Here is an 18,691-nt window from a genome sequence, read left to right as displayed (position 1 = left end):
CAAGAAAAATATCAGAATCCTGAGATTAAAGTCTGAATTCTGACTTTTTTCTCAGAATTCTGACTTTTTTCTCAAAATGTACCTTTGTTTTTTTTTTTCAGTGGCCCTTATCCTTTTCTGTAGGAAACATGTAGTTTACATTGGAAAAATGTGAGTGTGTGTTGAAGTACGCTTCTTTTCATGTGAACCCTGCGGCCTCTCTCAGTATATGGATAAATACATCTATGTGTTTGTGCATTTTGTGTGTGTGTGTGTGTGTGGTGTGTGGTGTGTGTATGTATGTGTGTTCCATTGTGGTGCGACTGTAAAGTGCTGCTCTCCCTGTGAGGTCATTCAGTGTGTCTATGCTGACTTTAAAGTCTGCTTTTCGCTTTTGTGTGTGTGTGTGTGTGTGTGTGTGTGTGTGTGTGTGTGTGTGTGTGTGTGTGTGCGTGTGTGTGTGTGTGTGTGTGTGCGTGCGTATGTTTGTGCGTGTGTGTGTGTGTGTGTGTGTGTGTGTGTGTGTGTGTGTGTGTGTGTGTTGGATGTCCGGTCGTTCAAAGCGCGACACACTGTTCAGGCTTAGACTTAATCCTACTGCATCAGATTATCTGACACTGATGCCGCTGATGCACACACTGATACACGCACCAACACACACAAGTACTGCTGACACAAACACACTGCTTTACTTTAATTTCATCATTATCATTTTTACATGATATCCTAAAAAACACCATGGTGTTTTTACTAACCCTTAGTTGGTAATCAGTCTCAGAGAGGTGAGTGAGTGAAGTACCTGTGGTCACTACGGTGTGTTTGTTGTCTGGATGGATTTTGTGTAGATATTTACGTACCAGATAAGGTAGCATTGAAATTTCTGGTTTTGGCTCATTTTAAAGATTCAGATCATAGAATTCAATCTTAAATATATTCTGCTTTGTTTAACACTTTTTTGTTCATTAAATAATTCCATATATGTTCTTTCATAGTTGTTATGTCTTTGGTATTAATCTACAGTGTTTCAAATAATGAAGATAAATACAAATCCTTGAATGAGAAGGTATTTACAAACTTTTGACTGGTAGTGTATATGAAAAACATTTTTACTTTAGCACTTAACTGTTTTTTTTTAATGTTTTTAAATTCTGTAAAAGAATGATACAATTATTGAAATAGTTTATTAAACACATGAACTGAAGATCATCTAATAATTCATAAAATTATTTGATTTTGAGACATTTAAAAAATATTTCAGGCCCATAGATTAGGGGTGGGCATTTCAAGCCAAAATACTATTCAATAATCACTGGCATTTATTCAAGGGTTATACAGAAATTAAAATAATGTATGTTAAAATTTTACAGCCATGCTCAGTCTCTGGAAACACGTCTAGTAGTGAGATTCCGAAACAGAAAAATTTGCTGTAACTATCACAAATGTTTTCTTCTTCTTTTGCTATTTAATGCAGTTAGCATTCTTCTTCTTCTTCTGTTAATTAATGCGGTCAGCAAACAGCCTTAAGACGCTGTGTAGCCTCCATCTGGCGGGAATACCGTATTACAACCAGACACCAGTCAAAACTATAAAAAGTTGTACTTTTAAAATTAGAAAATATTCAAAGTAGCTCTTTGATTTTTACAAATTGAATGAATATTGGAATATTTGAAAATCATTCCCACCCCTAGTGTGGATTACAGTCTGCTTTGTGCTCGTGATGTTTTATGATGTCAGTGTGTCGACACAGAGACATATGACTCCTCTCGTTCACGTTATGTCTCTGCTCTTCATTAACAAAGGGGAAAGGCTAATTAGTGGGTCATTAGTGATGTCACAGTGTCACATGTCTGAGCTCTAAATGTCAGGCTGATGAGGAGCTGATGTCTCGGTGATAATGAGACGTTTTCTTGTTTAATCTTGCATAAAGGTGGAAGATCACTTTTATTCATATGGACGTGCTTTGCATATTTTCTCATTGTGTGTGTATGAAATGAAAGCTTCTGGTTGGTTTCTGTGTGTCGTTAAGATCACGTGTTAACTTTACATCCGTGTGTTTAGTATGTTCTGTTTGAACACATGGTGGTGGTGCTCTTTGTGGTTAATGCAGCTGCACGAGAGACGTAAATGAAGCGGGATGTCATCGGTCATCAGCGGTTAAAAATTGATCATTTTAAATCACTTGCTCTACTGGATCCAGCTCGATGTTGCAAACATGCATGTCTTCTTTATAGTGTTTTTTTCACCTCTGCTGGTCTCCTTATCAGAAATGTATCTTCAATAGAAACATTTATTTGCAGCTCCTCTAAATGTCCTCAACATCCGACTTTGAAGACCATTATAGTCTTGAATTTGCACTTTATTGTGCTTTTAATGTTCTTTATTTTTAATATTTGGCAGCTGATTCAAAGGTTTTGAAGAGAGATGATCTTTCTGAATCGCAGCACTCCTCTGATGTGTATCCTGATATTCATTTGGCACTTTTGCACCTGGCTTCAATGACAACAGAAAACAAAACACAGGCCTGACTTCATATTGTTTTATTAAAAGCAACACACACAAGTTGTTATATGAGTAAAATATATTTTTTTACATATGATGCATATCAAGATTTGCAAAAAAATACAATTTAATTTGAATAAGATGCACGTTATCCAAGGTTTTCAAACTCTGCAAAATAATAAGTCATGTTTGTATCATAAGACTCCTTAATATTTGTATATGTACAAAGATTATAGAGGTTATTATTGTGCTGTTGTTCCCGTCTGCAGATTTTATGGTTATCCTCTCACCTGTGTTTGAGTAACAGGAGACTGCATGTGGTCACTGATGCTTCTCTTCACGTCTCTGCTGAATCCGTCTAAAACTGTGATTCATGTCTGGACTCAGAAATTGTTTCTATTGAACAATCCTCCACCAAGGACACCAGTGACTGTGAGTCTGCATGCTACTGGAGTTCATCAAAAACCAGTCCAAAATAAACTCTGGATCTGCCGCTCTCATTGATGATGTGCAGGTTTTGCAGCAGAGCCTCTGGTCAGTTTTTCCCTCTCTGTCTTTATCCACCCTTGACTTTAATGTGCGAGGTCGCAGCTGCCAAAGTGATGTGCATGCATATCAACACACACATAGTCGAACAGTGAGTCATCTGTCTGTGTGTGTGTGAGTGTGTGTGTGCCCCATAAGGGAAGGTGGACTGTAGTGGAGCAGAATGGGTCGGCATTCTTTGGATAACTGGGAATTTCCACCCTGACCTGTCCATGTGAAGAGAGGCTCTGTGTGTCTGATTCACAGGTTTGATTCCCGGCGTCTGACTGAGCGCCTGCCAGCTCCTTCAAACCTCTGAACATGGAGGTCAGCTGGCAGACGAGGACGGGCAGCAGTGCTAGTAGTAGATGATGGTTCATGGTGTTTGGTTGGCTGGCTGTAGATTCTCACATACGACTGGGTGCAGAAGCTTTTCAGCTGCACGTGCAGTAGCAGGCTTTGTGGCGGCCATATTGGAATTTTTGGGGCCTTGGAGTAAGTGACCAGGACCTGATGAGTGGCTGTGTTTGATCACAAGCCCTGTTTGCTGCCATTTCTGACTTTAAGAAGTGTGTAGTCAATGTTTGTACTGATGCTTGCAGCAGGATCCAGATGCATTTCATATGCATGCCCATATTAGGAAGTCCATATACATATGCTGAAGAGTTGAGGTAAGGTTGGATGAGTAGGGTCGAGGAAGCCTGAAGTGTCAGAGACTGAGGGGTTGAGACTCAGGGTCGTAGAGGAGAGGAGAGGAGAGGAGAGGAGAGGAGAGGAGAGGAGAGGAGAGGAGGATACTAGCATAAGTATAGCAGCAGCTAACCTTCCTTCAACTGTACGAACTTCATTCACTAGTGCACAAGCGGCAACCTCCGGCCACGAGAACTGAAGCCAATGCAGAAGTGTTAAAAACGTCAGTTCATCAAGTGTCCGCTTGATGCTGGCTCAGGAATTACCGGAAACCACATATACACCAATTTAAAAAAGCTGATCTTTACAGCAGAATTAAACATGTTTACAGCCTGGTACAAAAAAACAAGTGTAGTCTGGATAGCTCTGATCTTGAACGGCACACACTGCACGGTGGGTGAATTTATTCATAACGTGGTAATTTCGAAGCTATTGAGATTGTGAGTTTTCCATACTGAGAGGAACAGCTGACTTGATTGACAGGCGGAAACGCTGTAGCTGTTAGTTAGGAGGCGCAAAGCCCGCCTCTTTACGTCACAATCGCTCGACAGCAGCAATATGGCTCCCGCCAACGATTGGTCTCAAAACAGCGCTTCAGAAACAGATGGGTGACGTCACGGATACTACGTCTATTATTTATACAGTCTATGCTAGTGCACTACAACCCATCCTGCAAGCTTCAGATTCTGTTGCAGTACGACTTATGTTTGTGGCCTGCAGAGTTTTAATCACATGTAGACCTAGAGCTGGATCCACATGACATAAAAGGCCACAAGTTTTGGCTAACAGCTGCAAAAGCTAGGTTCAACAACAAGGTATTTGCTTCAGTTTGGTCCATTACATTTTTAAATTTTATGCAGGAAACATCTCAGTTGGATGTTGTTTGTATGCACACTCGGGCATGTCTATCCTAAACTGACAAATGGGGAGTCGTGTGTGTGTGTAAGCTAGATGCTTGTTTTTCATTGGTGACCGGGACAGACTATAACCCAGTCATGCAAGCTGCAATATGAGATCCAACATGAAATCAACGTTAATATGTGTGTAAATGTGCGATGAATCTTGTGACAGCAGCAGATTTCAGAAACATTTTATCAACGGCATCGAATAGACGTTCAAAAAGCAGACTTTCCATCCAGTGCTCTGATTATTTTTATTCAAAATCTTATTATTTTTTTTCTTTCTTTCTTTAAAAAAGTTATGATGTTGTTGCAGCTCAGGATTTATTCAGTGCTTTGGTGTTAGTTTTACTCACTCAGCTTCAATTTCATAAAACATAACAAATCGCCAGCCGGGGTTTTATGTTCTGTACTGCTGTAAAACACTGTCTGTGTGACATTATAACTCTCAAGCACTTTATTCCCTCTGTGTGTGTGTGTGTGTGTGTGTGGGATCGTCTACCTTATGGTTTGTCTGTGTTCAAGCGTATTTGTGGCTCAAAATCAGACCTTTTCTCCTGTTAGTCAGGAACTGTGCTGGTTTCAATGGTCGATTTGCTGTTTTCTGTTGGTGTGTGTATGTGTGTGAGTGTGTGTGTGTGTGTGTGTGTGTGTGTGTGCGTGTCAGCTAAAGCCTATTCTCATATGTTCTAAGCACTAGCTTCACAGCAAAAGGCAAGCTTAAGTAAGTTAACATTTTTGGCATGAGAACAAAGAAACGCTGTGTGTTGTGTGTGTGCATGTGTGTGCGCGTGTGTGTGTGTGTGTGTGTGTGTGTAGAAGAAACCACTCTAAACCAGGGTGGACACACTTGTTCGTGGTAGAGCCCCTCTGCATACACAAACACACACGCATACATAAAACCGACCCAGTCTTCATTATCAAAGTGGAAAATGGGGCTGTTGTGATTTTGTAAGGCTTGTGTGTGTGTGCGTGCGTGTGTGCATGTGTGAGTGGTTGTGTGTGTGTGTGTGTTTTAGTGGGTCAGTCATGCTGTGGTGAGCTGTTAGGGAGGCTGCATGGACTCGCTGATAAACACTGGACAGCTGTCACACTTTAAACAACAAGACAACAAAACTGTACGACACAATGCGGCTCAGTGCGGCTGAATGGCAGCTAGCTCAGACGACTAACACACACTGTTAGCGGCTCGGCTTCAGCAGCGTGGTGACAGTGTATGAGAGGATCATACAATTTAGTGTTCAGTCACAGAAACAAACAAGTCTCTTTAGTGTGTGATGCTGGTGGTCCCTACGTGGTGGATTCAAGTGCAGTCCTGTTAAAGAGAGATCTTATTTAATGTCTAATTTCTTCCTTTTCTTGACTGGGTCTTAATTTGTATTTCTTATTTTGGGGTAAAATAACTCATATGTGATGTCACGTTGCTTGCCTTACCTAGCAGCAGGGGCTCAGGCTGTAATGGCTCCAGCATAATCCTTGATGCAAAATGCCTCTGCTTGAAGAATGTCCATGAGAAGTGTGTCAAAATCGGCGCAGAGATACCTTTCATCTTAATGTAGTCTGCATCCTGTGCAGGCTATGCAACCTGTATACCAGTAAAGAATGGAGAGAGAGGTATTTTAATGTGCTGCAGTATTTTAACTCCAAGATGGGACTGGGGACGTTGGCCACTGGACATTTGCCCCCATTCTCCGTGCATTACAAGAGACGTCTTCCTGCTCAAAGCATGCTGGGATAGATGGTAATGCAGATGAGGATCGTGGCGCTCACTTTTAGATGGTTTGCCTTCCTCTTTATTGTGCATTTAAAGCAAAGTAGTTTGAATCGTGAAGCAGGAAGACAGTTAAACCTTTTTTTGCGTCTTTTACACATCTGTGACTTTGGATGTTATGGAATACGCTACCAGTCAAAAGTTTGGAAACACCTTCTAAGTCCAGGGTTTGTATTTATTTTAATTATTGTAAACACTGTAGATTAATACTGAAGACATCAAAACTATGAAAGAACATATATGGAATTATTTAATAAACAAAAAAGTGTTAAACAAAGCAGAATATGTTTTATATTTTAGATTCTGTAAAGTAGCCCCCTTTTTCCTTCATGATAGCTTTGCACACTCTTGGTATTCTCTCAGTCTGCTTCATGAAGTGGTCTCCTGGAATGGTTTCTAATTAACATGAGCCTTGTCAAGAGTTCATTTGTAGAATGACTTGCCTTCTTAATGTGTTTGAGACCGTCAGTTGTGTTGTTCAGAGGTAGTGTTAGTACACAATGGATAGCCCTATTTGACTACTGTTGTAATCCAGATTATGGCAAAACCAGATTATTTCATAGTTTTGATGTCTTCAGTATTAATCTACAATGTTGGAAATAATTAAAATAAACAAAAAACATTGAATGAGCAGGTGTGTCCAAACTTTTGACTGGTAGTGTACGTCAGTGACTGGCTCAGATTGTTTTTGCTGACAACCATACTGAGGAATACTCGACAGAGATAGACCTCTTCGCTTGAGTTAAGATCATTTTACACAACCGGAAAAAACAAAGACATAGCTCTCTTTAAAGCTACCTGAGTCCAGTGAGAGAAATACTAATTTTACTTTGCAGATCATGTTTTTTTTTAGTCTTCTTCTGTCTTGATTGTGTTTCTATGAGTGTGTGTGTTTGTAATAGATCCACCTCACCACTTCAAACATTAAACCTGCACAGTGATTTTAAGTAACTCACCTGTGGTAGACCAGACTTTGTTCTGCGAGGTAAAAACAGATTTCTTTAATGCGTTGTGGTGGCTTTGAAGAGAGTTATGTACCATACAGTTTCTGCTGCTTCTGGTTGAATAAAATACATCTTACCCTTCATCATGTAGTCGGTCTTTGTAGAGTGATTATAAAAATGCACTACCTAAAGAACTGCACCCTGACCCCCTGCAGGGTGCAGGTTTGTGCCTCACTATGTCTGACTGAGTTATGAATAAAAGAATAAACATCATGTTTGTTTTTCATGTTAAAGTGGGCTGGTAGCTGTGTGCAGGAGGAAACACACACACACACACACACACACACACACACACACACACACACACACACACACACACACACACACACACACACACACAATGTCACACACTGTGGCATTGTAGCTTTCTCCATGCTGTGAAGACCGCTGGTTTGATGCCCATTTTGTCTCATGTTGGCACTGCCAGGCTGCATTCAAATAGGTCACACACACACACACACACACACACACACACACACACACACACACACACACACACACACACACACACACACACACACACACACACAAAGCGGTACAACAGTTAGAGGCTCCATTACTATCCATCTTTCCAAAAGATAGGTTGTACGTGTGATCAAACATCTGGCGGACAAGTCGTTGTCTGTTTTCACTCTCCATCAGTTTAGATTTGTCCTACGCTGCTGTAAGTACTCAAATGCACCTCCTGCCGGCTCACATCTATCAATAACTGCGATGATAGATATTATCCAGATTCATATGGAGCTTGTTTGAAAAGTACCTGGTTGTTGCAACCAAAAGAAAGTGAAGAAAGGAAGAAAGAGAGCAAAACAAAGAAGAAAGAAAAGAGAGGAAGAATGAGTCAAAGACAACAAAGAGAAAAGCAGGACGACATAAAGAAAGAACAAACAGAAAAGACTTGTGCAGCTCCGGAGTGCTGAAGTAATCAGCTCTTTGATCTGGATCCTTTATTATTCCAGTGTGGGCCAAATAATGCAGTCCTGATTGTGTTCCTGGCATCCTGCGAGCTTCCATATGTTGGCTATTAGAGCCTCTTACCAGCTGAGTCTCCACGCTGCGGCTCAGAACTGCTTCTTCTACTTCTGTGGTGGGTTTTGAGAGGTCAGAGGTTCAGGTTCAGAGCAGAGATTTATTGGATTTATGGGAAATTTAATGTATTTCTGACAGGATTTTCTGCTCTGAGGAGTGGTGTTAAATTAAGCATTGATAAGAGAAACGCGGAAAGAGGGATTTCAAAAGCTGTCATCAAATTAAATGAAGTCTAAAAGTGTTGAAATGTGTTAAAGGTGCAGGAACACAACCAAATTTAGTGTTTAATTTCCTTCTTAAGATGCTTTATACGAGTTTACTTATGCCTTCAGCGAAGGTTTTGAAAGATAAGTTGTCATTAAGCACCAACATTTGATGTTGAGAAATGAAGCCAATGCAGGAGTGCATGAAACTGCAGTTCCTTGAGTGTCCACTGGGAGTCCAGAAGTCCCCAGTAACGCCAAAACCAACACCACACACTTTACATCAGAATTAAACATGTTTGCAGTCTGATACGAACTCATTTGTTTATTTGCACACGCTGTACAGCGGAATATCTTTATAACTTATCGATTATGGAGATATTGAGGAATAGTGTCATGCATATATTTACATAATTATGGGCGTGGTTAAGTTGATTGACAGAAAGACAGGAAGTTGCTGCTTGCCAGACGGTTTCAAGGCTGAGGGGTGCTGGTGGCCTAGCAGTCTAAGCGCCCCACATACAGGGACCAGAGTCCTCGTCGCAGAGGTCGCCGGTTCGATTCCTGGCCACGACCATGTGCTGCATGACTTCCCCCACATTTCCTTTCCCTCTTCAGCCGTCCTGTCATAAAGGCAAAAATGCCCAAAAAACACAACTTCAAACATTAGAAAAGTTATGTTGAGTCAGCATTTTTCAATTTAGAATCTTCAGAGACCACTCGCTGACATCACTGAGACTACATCCATGTTTTATAGTCTATAGCCACCACATATTGTAATCTATTCATGGTTTCAGTCATATGTCCGAGCAGAAATGTGGAACATTTCTGCCTTTCTTTAAGTCTCTCATGTTGAAATGGAGGATCTTTGGGGTTGTAATGCTCTGTTCAGTAACCATTTACATTCATTGCTTGTCAATTATTGACATGGACATAACGGTTTAATTTCATGTAAAAAGCTTTTAGTCGTCGTGTGTTTCGGATGGTTGCACGTTTAAGTTTGTGTTACCTCATCTTTGTGTTCTACCAGGTTTCTCCTGTTGTAAGGGACCTCATACAGAGTCTGGTTCAGAGAGGACCTGGCTTAAGGTCTGGAGTGACTCTAACCTGGCTGTCCTGCCCCTCAGAGGATGAATCCTTAAGTTTATTTTGACTACATAGGCTTTTTATCTCTTTCCAGCTTTATTTCGGTTTCTACCAGATACCTTAAGGATAGCTTAAGTGCGTTGTTTGTCCCGTCCAGCTCTTCATTGCTGAGTTGTAATTTGTCACTGACTCATTATTTCCCACCTCAGACAGACAGACAGATAAAACGATGACTACGGAGGTTTTCAGGCCCAGAGGAAACAGGACCAAAGCGCAGTGAGTCAGTCCACACAGGAGGTGGTTACTGTAATCTTTATTAACATTTTTATGGATCACCAGGCTGAGCGGGATCAGAATCAGATGTTCAGAGGAGTGTTTGAACCGGTTAAGGTGGGCTTGATTTGAGCTGTCGAGCTCTTGGAACAACCTCTGAAGCCTGAAGCATCTCAGGAGAAATGAAAGCATGGAGCGCCCCGCATCCTCTGGCTTCTATTTACCCGCCTAATGTTTCTCTTTTTCTCCAAATATTTTGTGCATCAGCTTGAATTTTACTCTCCGAGCATCTGAGCCGGGATCAAATAGAAGAGCAGTGTTTGAAAGCGGTGGATTGTGATAAAGCTTTGCTGAGAGGGATGCACAAATTTAGATCCAGTCACATAAACAAGTTCAGAGACTGGCTGCTGTGTGAGGGAAACATAGGTCTCTTATTTCAGGATTCTGTTGTGTTTAATCCTTCTTTTTTTTTAGTCCTTTGAGCCACTGAAATGGGTTTTAAAAGTTTTGTTTTGCAGGTTAAAGCTGGAGCATGCAAAAAAAATTCCATCTTGCTCTTTTTTTTTTATTTCACCATTGCTCATTTTTCTAGATTTCACAAAAATGAGACGATATCAAGTCGTTCTGAAGCATGCATGGCATTTATCGCTTCTAACTTTGTTGGCAACAGAAGAAAAGTCAAGAGGTTTGAAATAACTGAGCATCCTCTTGAGATCTTGAACTCCAGTTTAATTTCGACGTTCTCTCCGTCTGCGGCATCAAACTGAGCTGAACTATCTTTGAGTTCATTTTAAAGTACTCGCTAATAAAGAGATCCAGCGCAGCAGCCGTATGATCTAATGGCTGCACACTCTCTCGACATGAAGAGGGTCAGGGGTTAAAAACCCGGCAAGCCAAATCGACGAAGATGAAGGATTAAGAGAGTTAATGTATGACGGAGTATCAGGGTTTAGTGCTCTCTGTCTCTGACGGAGGCTTTGAAACAAATGAAACTGTACAGCAGGTGTTCTTTTATTATCACAGACTTTAGAGCACATGCTGTATTTATGGCGTTAAAGTTGAAGAAGGCTCTGATACTCAGTCGCTGCATGTTACCATAAAAACATTTCATAATGATAGTCTATTTGTGTGACATGGTTCAAAATAATCATTTCATGTCTGCATAGCGCTGACTCCTCTTTTGTCTCATTGCTACATAACAGCAGAGCAACTTTCAGAGTGTGTGGCGCCCTAAAGCTCAGACTGACTTTATGCATTATGATTATTAATTGACAGGAAACTGCAGGTAAGAAGTTAGTCAACAGATGATATGTTTTAAATTTCCAGTTGCATCAAACATATTTGACATAAAGCAGATTCTCTAAGTGGGCATGACGTCCATGTGAGAGAGTGGACACATATTTCAGGAATCATCTGCAGAGTGACAAATCATTGATTACACCAGGGGTTCCCAAACTTTTCAGCCTGCGACCCCCAAAATATAGGTGCCAAAGACTGGTGACCCCCACTGTCCCTCAAAGCGATTTAATGTGGCTTCATTTAGCTGGTCTGCAGAAAATTAGCCTACCTATATGAGCATGTGTCTGTTTCCTGTGCCGTCATGAATAAACCTACTGCTACTGATGCTTTTGATAATTAACTGTTCACTAACCCTAAACTTAGGAGTCATCTTGCAAAAAGAAAGGCAGAAAACTCATTACATTTTCTATTTTCAAGGTTATATTTCAAGTTTAGCTACTAGTTTTGTCGATATTTTTTTAACTATAATGGGTAAAATGTACTATTTCCAGATAACTTAAAAAAGAACATTCTGGAAGACATCTCACAACCCCCCATATGGGTCTCGTGACACCTCAGGTGATCCCAACCCACACTTTGGGAACCCCTGGATTAGAGCGTCATTTAATTTCTGTACTTATTGATCTTTATCGCAATACAAATTTTGTTGAATCGATTTTTTAATCCACCCATATTTGTATCGATTTTTACCGTCTTGTGATATATCCTTACATCCCTACTCTCAGTCTGTATTTACAGTCGGCCTCTTTCTGTTTGCTTTATTTCAAACTCTCGTATCATTTATTCTTACCTGCAGTCTGTATTTTCTGGGTCATCCATCCCAATGCATAGTGTTGAGTCTGCAATGGACAAAAACATCACTCTATCAGATTTAAATAATTTAGAGACATTTTGTATTACTGATTTGTTTTAACACATGTTCAAAAAAATGCAACATAACAAGCCTGTGGGAGAGTATTCCTGCAGAGAGGGATAACAAAACTTTGAGGTAACTTCTTGCTCTGTTCAAACACTAAGGTTATTAAGTATAATGTTTAAATTGAAGAGACTTAATAAGTTAATGTTGCTTACACCAGTGTCAGGATTCAGGTCTCATATTTAGTAATAAGAAGTTAATGTGGACCTTCATTCAGTCTGTTTCATTGTAAATGAGACACAAACACTTCCTCAGCTCTGAGTGTTTGAAGTGAGACGCCCTCCTCTTCCTCCTCTTCCCTTTCTGAACCTTCATCAGCAGGGGATCACAGTTCCAGGTCGACTCTCACTTCCTGCGGCAGCCATCTTACCCTGTAGTGTTTGTTGTTGTTGTGTTTGTTGTGTTTATTGGCGTGCACTCTGGATGCTGTGGTTACGCTGCCGCTGCAGAGGAGACCTGTGACCCAGCAGCACCCCACCGACAGCCCTGCTCTGTGCTTCCCCCTCTCTCTCTCTCCGTCTGCACCCTCTTCAATAATTAACACGCCACGGCAGCCATCTTAGTTTTTTTGGCTCGGTTTAAGGTGCCTGCCGGCGTGTTGCCTCGGCAACGAGGTCCCTGTAACCCAGCGCTCTCGGTGACGATCGGCGTGTTGTGACACTCCAACTTTGCGAGTTGGAGTCTGATTCAAACGGCAGCCATCTTGAGGGAGACGGTGAAGACGAAAGAGGAGGAGAGTCACGTTTATCTGACCATGAGACCGGACAGGATTGCTTTAAATATGAAATATTACATTATAGATATTATTGATCTTCGTTTTAACATCTGTTATTATCTAACAGCAGCTCAGCAGGCCTCACATCCCGTGTGTCTGAACTGACACACATGTTTGGCTCCTGACCTTCATGACACTTTCATTTATTTACACTCAGATTATTTATTTATGGAGCTTGATTGGAGGAAAAACAGGGTCAGCATGGATGAACAACGAGTTATTAAAGCTCCAACAGAAACACTGAACCATAATTAAACACAGTCACCTAAAATACAAGTTAAAATCTGCTAAAAGTTGCTTTTAAAATAAAGTAAATTAGGAAAATAAATGACTAGATAAAAACGAAAAAAAAGTAAATGACATCACATGAAGATGAAAATCTTTATTATTCATTGAACTTCATCAAACTCACTACCACACACACATTCAACCACACACACACACACAGTTGCTGCCTCCTACACTCTTGTTCTCACCCTGACAGCTTGGCTGCCGCAGAGAGCAGAGGTCTCATTGGCCGCGTGCCCTGCAACGGGCATTTTGATTGGCTGTCGGGCCGGCTGCCATCATGCCAGCTGAGCGAACACGTTTATGTGTGTGCGTGTGTGTGTGTGTGTGTGTGTGTGTGTGTATGTGTGTGTGTGTGTGTGTGTGTGTGTGTGTGTGTGTGTGTGTGTGTGTGTGTGTTTGTCATAGTGGCAGCAAACAGCCAATCAGAACGCTCGCCTCTCTCAAAGTGTTTGTCTCTTCTTCTCTCGATTTATTTTGGGTTTCACTTCTCTCTTCTCTCCCCGTGCGTCTTTTGAAAACGATGACTTCCAGCGTGTCGTGGATTGTGGGATGAGGGCTCTTTGAAATAAAGCCTGTTAATGTTTGTGACAGTAGTGACTCCCAACCTGAGGTTCTGGGACCCGAACGGGGTCCAGAGTCCAATCATAGAGGACGTATGATGATGGAAGGGATAGAAATGTTTCACACTCGTGTTTCTGTGTTGTAGATTTTTCTTTAATCCTCTGTTTCCCTTTGAAGCTCTTGGATACTTGTTGGTTGGACATTTTATACAAGCAACAAACAAATCTGTTAAACAAGGTTCTGTCCGGTTCAAGAGGAAACAGTGATTCAAATCTGTGAACAAAATATTCCAGAATCCCCCCTCAGAAGATCTCTTTCGAGTTGAAAAGCAGCTCTTTTATCCTCTCCATCACAAACAGCCTGAGTCACTCTTTAAAACTCTTTGTTTTCCACTAGTGGAGGCGATGATCCACCGCAGGATGGCTGCTTGATGGCTTGACATCATACATTTAAGTTGTCTTAAAGTGGACAAGTAAAGTCCTTAAATAAAGCTCTTTCATTTCTAAAAAGTGAAGCTACGCTTACTTGAGCTTTTTTCCCTTTGGATAAGATTCTTGAAGGGTTTATCGCTTATAAGCTCTCCTCTTTTCCATGAACTAAAACTCTGGATCATTAAAACTGGTGCTACAATAAAAGCAGTAACACAAACAGTGTTTTGTGGCTCAGCTTGTTTCTCTAAAAACCTCAAATCCAGATGTGCTGACCCTCTATCTGGTCCAAAGATGTTTGTAAAAACTTAAAGATAAAAAAAAAACGTTGTGTTGTGATTACCTGATGTTCCTTGAAGCAGTGAAATCATAACGAGCTGGATGTGCTGTAACGTCTGGTCAACAGCTGGCACTGATGGAAACTCTTCATCCTCACATTGCAGTTTCTGGTTTTTGTGACACTGTTTTGGTCTCTGGGTTCATTTCATCCAAAGTCTTGCAGGTTCTCTGGAAGCTTACAGATACCGGGGTGGGGGGCAGTGTTGAGCAGTGAAGCCAACAGTTCAAGCTGGCGAACCACAATGAAGAAGAATACTTTTGACAACGGTAGAACAAAGCGGTAACCTTCAGCCTTGAGAATTGAAGCCAATGTGGAAGTGTTAAAAACTGCAGTTCATTGAGGATCCGCTTGAGGCTGGCTCCGGAGGTTCCCGGAAACCACATATACACCAATTCAAAGAAGCCGATCTTTACAGCAGAATTAAACATGTTTACAGCCTGGTTAAAGAAACGAGTGTAGTCTGGATAGGTAATTTCTCGACCGGCATACACTCTATGTGGGGTGATTTTTTTCATAACGCTGTCATTTCAAAGATATTGAGATTACGAGTCTTCCAATGAGAGGCACAGCTGACTTGATTGACAGGCGGGAACACTGTAGCTGTTGGCTAGGAGGCTTAAAGCCCACCTCTTTACGTCACAACTGCTTGACAGCAGCAACATGGCTCCCACCTCAAAACAGCACTTCAGAAACAGATGGGCGTCGTCACGGATACTACGTCCATTTATTTTATAGTCTATGCTTTTGACTCTGGGTGGTGCCCTCTAGTGGGATGTGCATGCTAGTTTGCAAAAAGTGGCACTTATATGGTTTAAAATGCTCGTATATTTTCATTCAGGAAGCATGAATGAGCCTTTAACCTGAGGCAGTAGTACTGGAGTGATTTGGGTTTAAGAGCCTTGCTCAAGGGCATCCATGTTGCAGGAATAAGGTCAAGGCAGCTGTGTCTCCAACGATAGAGAACAGTATCTCTACTTTACCTGCAAACATGTCAAAGTATCCCTGAGTATAGACTTGGATGTTGAGTCTGTTATATCACACGGTCACTCTCTGACGTTGTGTGTTGAGTCTGTGACGGGCGCTCCTCTGTGGAAAGTCCCACAGATATATTCAGGGTGCATATGCGTCTCTGAAACTTTGAGATTGTTGTTAATTAGTTCATCAATTGATTAATTATAAAAAGCTCTTAATGAGCTGTCAGACAGCCAACTGGCTCCACACCAACTCTTTACCTCTGCAGGCTGTTTTTTTCTTCCCTTCTTGTCTCCTGCAACAACGACCACTTCTCTCCTTCTCAACCTCTTCTTTCTCTTCCCTTTCTTTTCCCTCTCAGTCACTCAGAAGTCTGTTTGTAGATCAGGCCATGATAAGGCAGCAAAGAATTTACCAAGGATCTAAACCTCATCAGCTGCAGGTGTCTGACCTTTGACCTCCAAAGGAAGATTACAGGAGAAATAAGTATAAATTTCTGATTTGGGAAACATCAGAGAGCCGTAACAGCGACGCTCACACACATACAATCAGTGTCCTCAGTTGATTCAGGCCAAACATGAGCAGATATGTTGTATAAAGAGATGATTTAGACAGGATTGAGTGATGAATTATCTCAGTGGGGATCCAGACACTTCTGAGGTGTGTGTTTGCATGTCTCCATGTTGGTGCATTCTTTAAACACAGATTTCTACATCTTTGAGGTCCGAAAACCCGTACTTTTAATGTACCTCTTCTCTATTGTCTCTGAAATAAATAGAAACATTAAAGCTCCTGTGCTAAACTTTCAGTGTGTGTTTATTTGGCGCCCCCTGTGGCCACAGCGGAACTTCTTACCTCTTCTCTAATTTGTCTTATACGTGATTATATAGAATCTTTTAAACTCTCAGGAATCTTTGTCATGACATATTTGAAGAAATAAAAAGAGTTGTTTCAGCAACCAGCAGTTCTTCCCTTCATCTGACACCTACCCTGCACCAGCGGTCTCAGGCATTGATAAAAAAATGAAAATAGAAAAGATATAGATTATAGAAATGATCTGTCTTGTCACTGCAGCTGATTTTGCAGCTCATAAAGAGACATTATTATTTATTTCAGTCTGTTTCATTATCGGAAAAAACTCCTAACTGGAGCTTTAATGGTCAAAGGGAGCAGTAAACATTTATTTCTTATTTGTGGTATGAGGAGGAGGAGTAAATAAAGAATGCCTAGAAATAGAAATGTAAAGATTTTGACTGCAACATTCAGCGGGAGAACTAGAATTTGAATTAATTCACTTTTAGCAGTTAGTCCTCAGAAGGATAGTAAAACAGAGCTGTTTGTGCATCTGTCTTCTTTTTATATCTCTGTTTATTCAGAGCCGGGCCTCCATGTGTGTGCGCTTTTATTTGCGTGTGTTTTCTGCGTCTCCTCATTCGGCCTGTCAGGACTCTGTGCCGGTCGAGGCGTTTCTCTCGCTAACGATCGCTGGCAGTCGGCAGCATGTGGCAGTAATTAAATCAAGGGGAAATTGGTAAAAGAGAGAGAGAGGAGGGGGAAAAAAAACGTCTGTGTGGTGAGTTTGCCAGAAAAAAAAAGAAAAAGTCGTGGTGGTTGAAAGGAAAATGGGACGCTAATAAAATGAGTGTGGAAGAGACTCGTAAAGAGCCGTCACCTGTGGAGAAATGTTTTTGTTCTCCGGCCGAAAAAAACACACACACACTCATGCACACACATGCACACGCAGGGATTTTCACACAGCTATATGAGAAACCAACACACACATGTGATGGTTCTCACGTGTGCTGCACAAAAACTGCCTCGTTATTCACTTGCACAGATGGGGAAAGCACACACACACACACACACACACACACACACACACACACACACTCATACCCAGAGGTGGGACTCAACAGCAACACGGTGGAAAAGAAACATTTTTTTCTAACGCCAGGAACAGCTGTAGTTATTATTTTTATTATTTGAAGTTTCTGTTGTGTTGCATTCGTATGATTTAAGATATGCACGATGTGTAATGTGCATGATTAAATGAGTGTGTGTGAGAGAGAGAGTGTGTTAGTGTGTTCTTCTTGGCGTAGCAGCAGATTTCCTCCTTCCTTAAATAGCCATGAAATCTCTCCAACTGTAACGGACATTAAAGCTGCAGACGATTATTATTTGTTCCAGATTAATCTGCCTATTATTTTTAAGTTGCATTAATTAATTGATTCATATTCATTTTCAGACAACTTTATTGATCCCAAGAAGGGCAATTAATGTATAGAATGAATAGAATAAAAGACAACATAATCTACTTTGTCATACCAATTTTATTTAAAATGACTAAAATGACTACTGTCTGAATTTAAAAGCCTGATAGTAGTCAGGATAAAGTATTTGGAGTAACGATTAGTTCTCCTCAAGGGCGCATAAAATCATCAGTACGAACTCGGTAAAGAGAACATGTAATGGCTGGCCGATAATGTTTTTTAGCTTTCTTCACCACCTGATTCTCCCGAAGGGAACATAAGTCCCTTTGTTTGATCAATTAATCTGTCTATAATAGATCAGAAAGTTGGAAAAATGCTCATATTATAGAATTTCTCAGAGTTCAAAGTGACATTTTCCAGTTTGCAAATGTTGTTGAATTAACAGTCTCACTTTACAGACTGCACAGGTACAAAATGACAAAAGCAGCAAACACCTTAAGGCAAGATGCAGAAAACTTTAACAGATCTGCTTGAATGATTACCAAAAAGATCAGATATCAAAAGCATGTTGTGCCTTGGATGTAAGTTTGCTTTAGCACTCCGGCCTCTGCAGGATTTCGTGGGAATTTGCAGGTTTCATTTAAACTGAGGCGGCTGTAACATCCATCTATCTTATCAGCAGTCTTAAGCTGGAGAAGTTTTTGTCACATGCTTATTTTGTAGTAATAAAGAGGAGAAGTAATGTAAGAAATGATTGAAGTGTCTCAGATACACAAACAGGAGGCTGACGGTGTCTTAATGGGTTGAGAAAACCACAAACTACATATCAGGGTTTATTCTTCTACTCCTGTGTCAGTCTGTTATCGTGAAGGTCTGTTTCAGTCCTACAATGTAGAACAAAGTAACTACACAGGTGAGCCATCAGGTTTTTATTACAGTGA

General features: G+C 40.9%; 1 protein-coding gene and 1 long non-coding RNA gene across 6 annotated transcripts in view; one reads left to right on the top strand and one right to left on the bottom strand.

The window, feature by feature from the left end:
• Nucleotides 1-18,691, top strand: part of LOC117831332 (transcription factor 4-like) — a 263,290-nt gene that overhangs the window by 186,129 nt on the left and 58,470 nt on the right. The gene's annotated exons all lie outside the window — the stretch shown is intronic.
• LOC117831334 lies at nucleotides 9,194-14,657 on the bottom strand. Its single transcript, XR_004634972.1, has 3 exons — nucleotides 14,572-14,657; nucleotides 12,048-12,096; nucleotides 9,194-9,222 (listed from the first exon to the last, which is right to left on the bottom strand). It is a non-coding gene; the product is annotated as an uncharacterized LOC117831334 (long non-coding RNA).

This window comes from Notolabrus celidotus, chromosome 19 (genome assembly GCF_009762535.1).
Source record: "Notolabrus celidotus isolate fNotCel1 chromosome 19, fNotCel1.pri, whole genome shotgun sequence".
NCBI classification, from domain to species: Eukaryota; Metazoa; Chordata; class Actinopteri; order Labriformes; family Labridae; genus Notolabrus; species Notolabrus celidotus.
The sequence above is the reverse complement of the archived record's forward strand: the minus strand, read 5'-3'. Positions and strand labels throughout refer to the sequence as shown.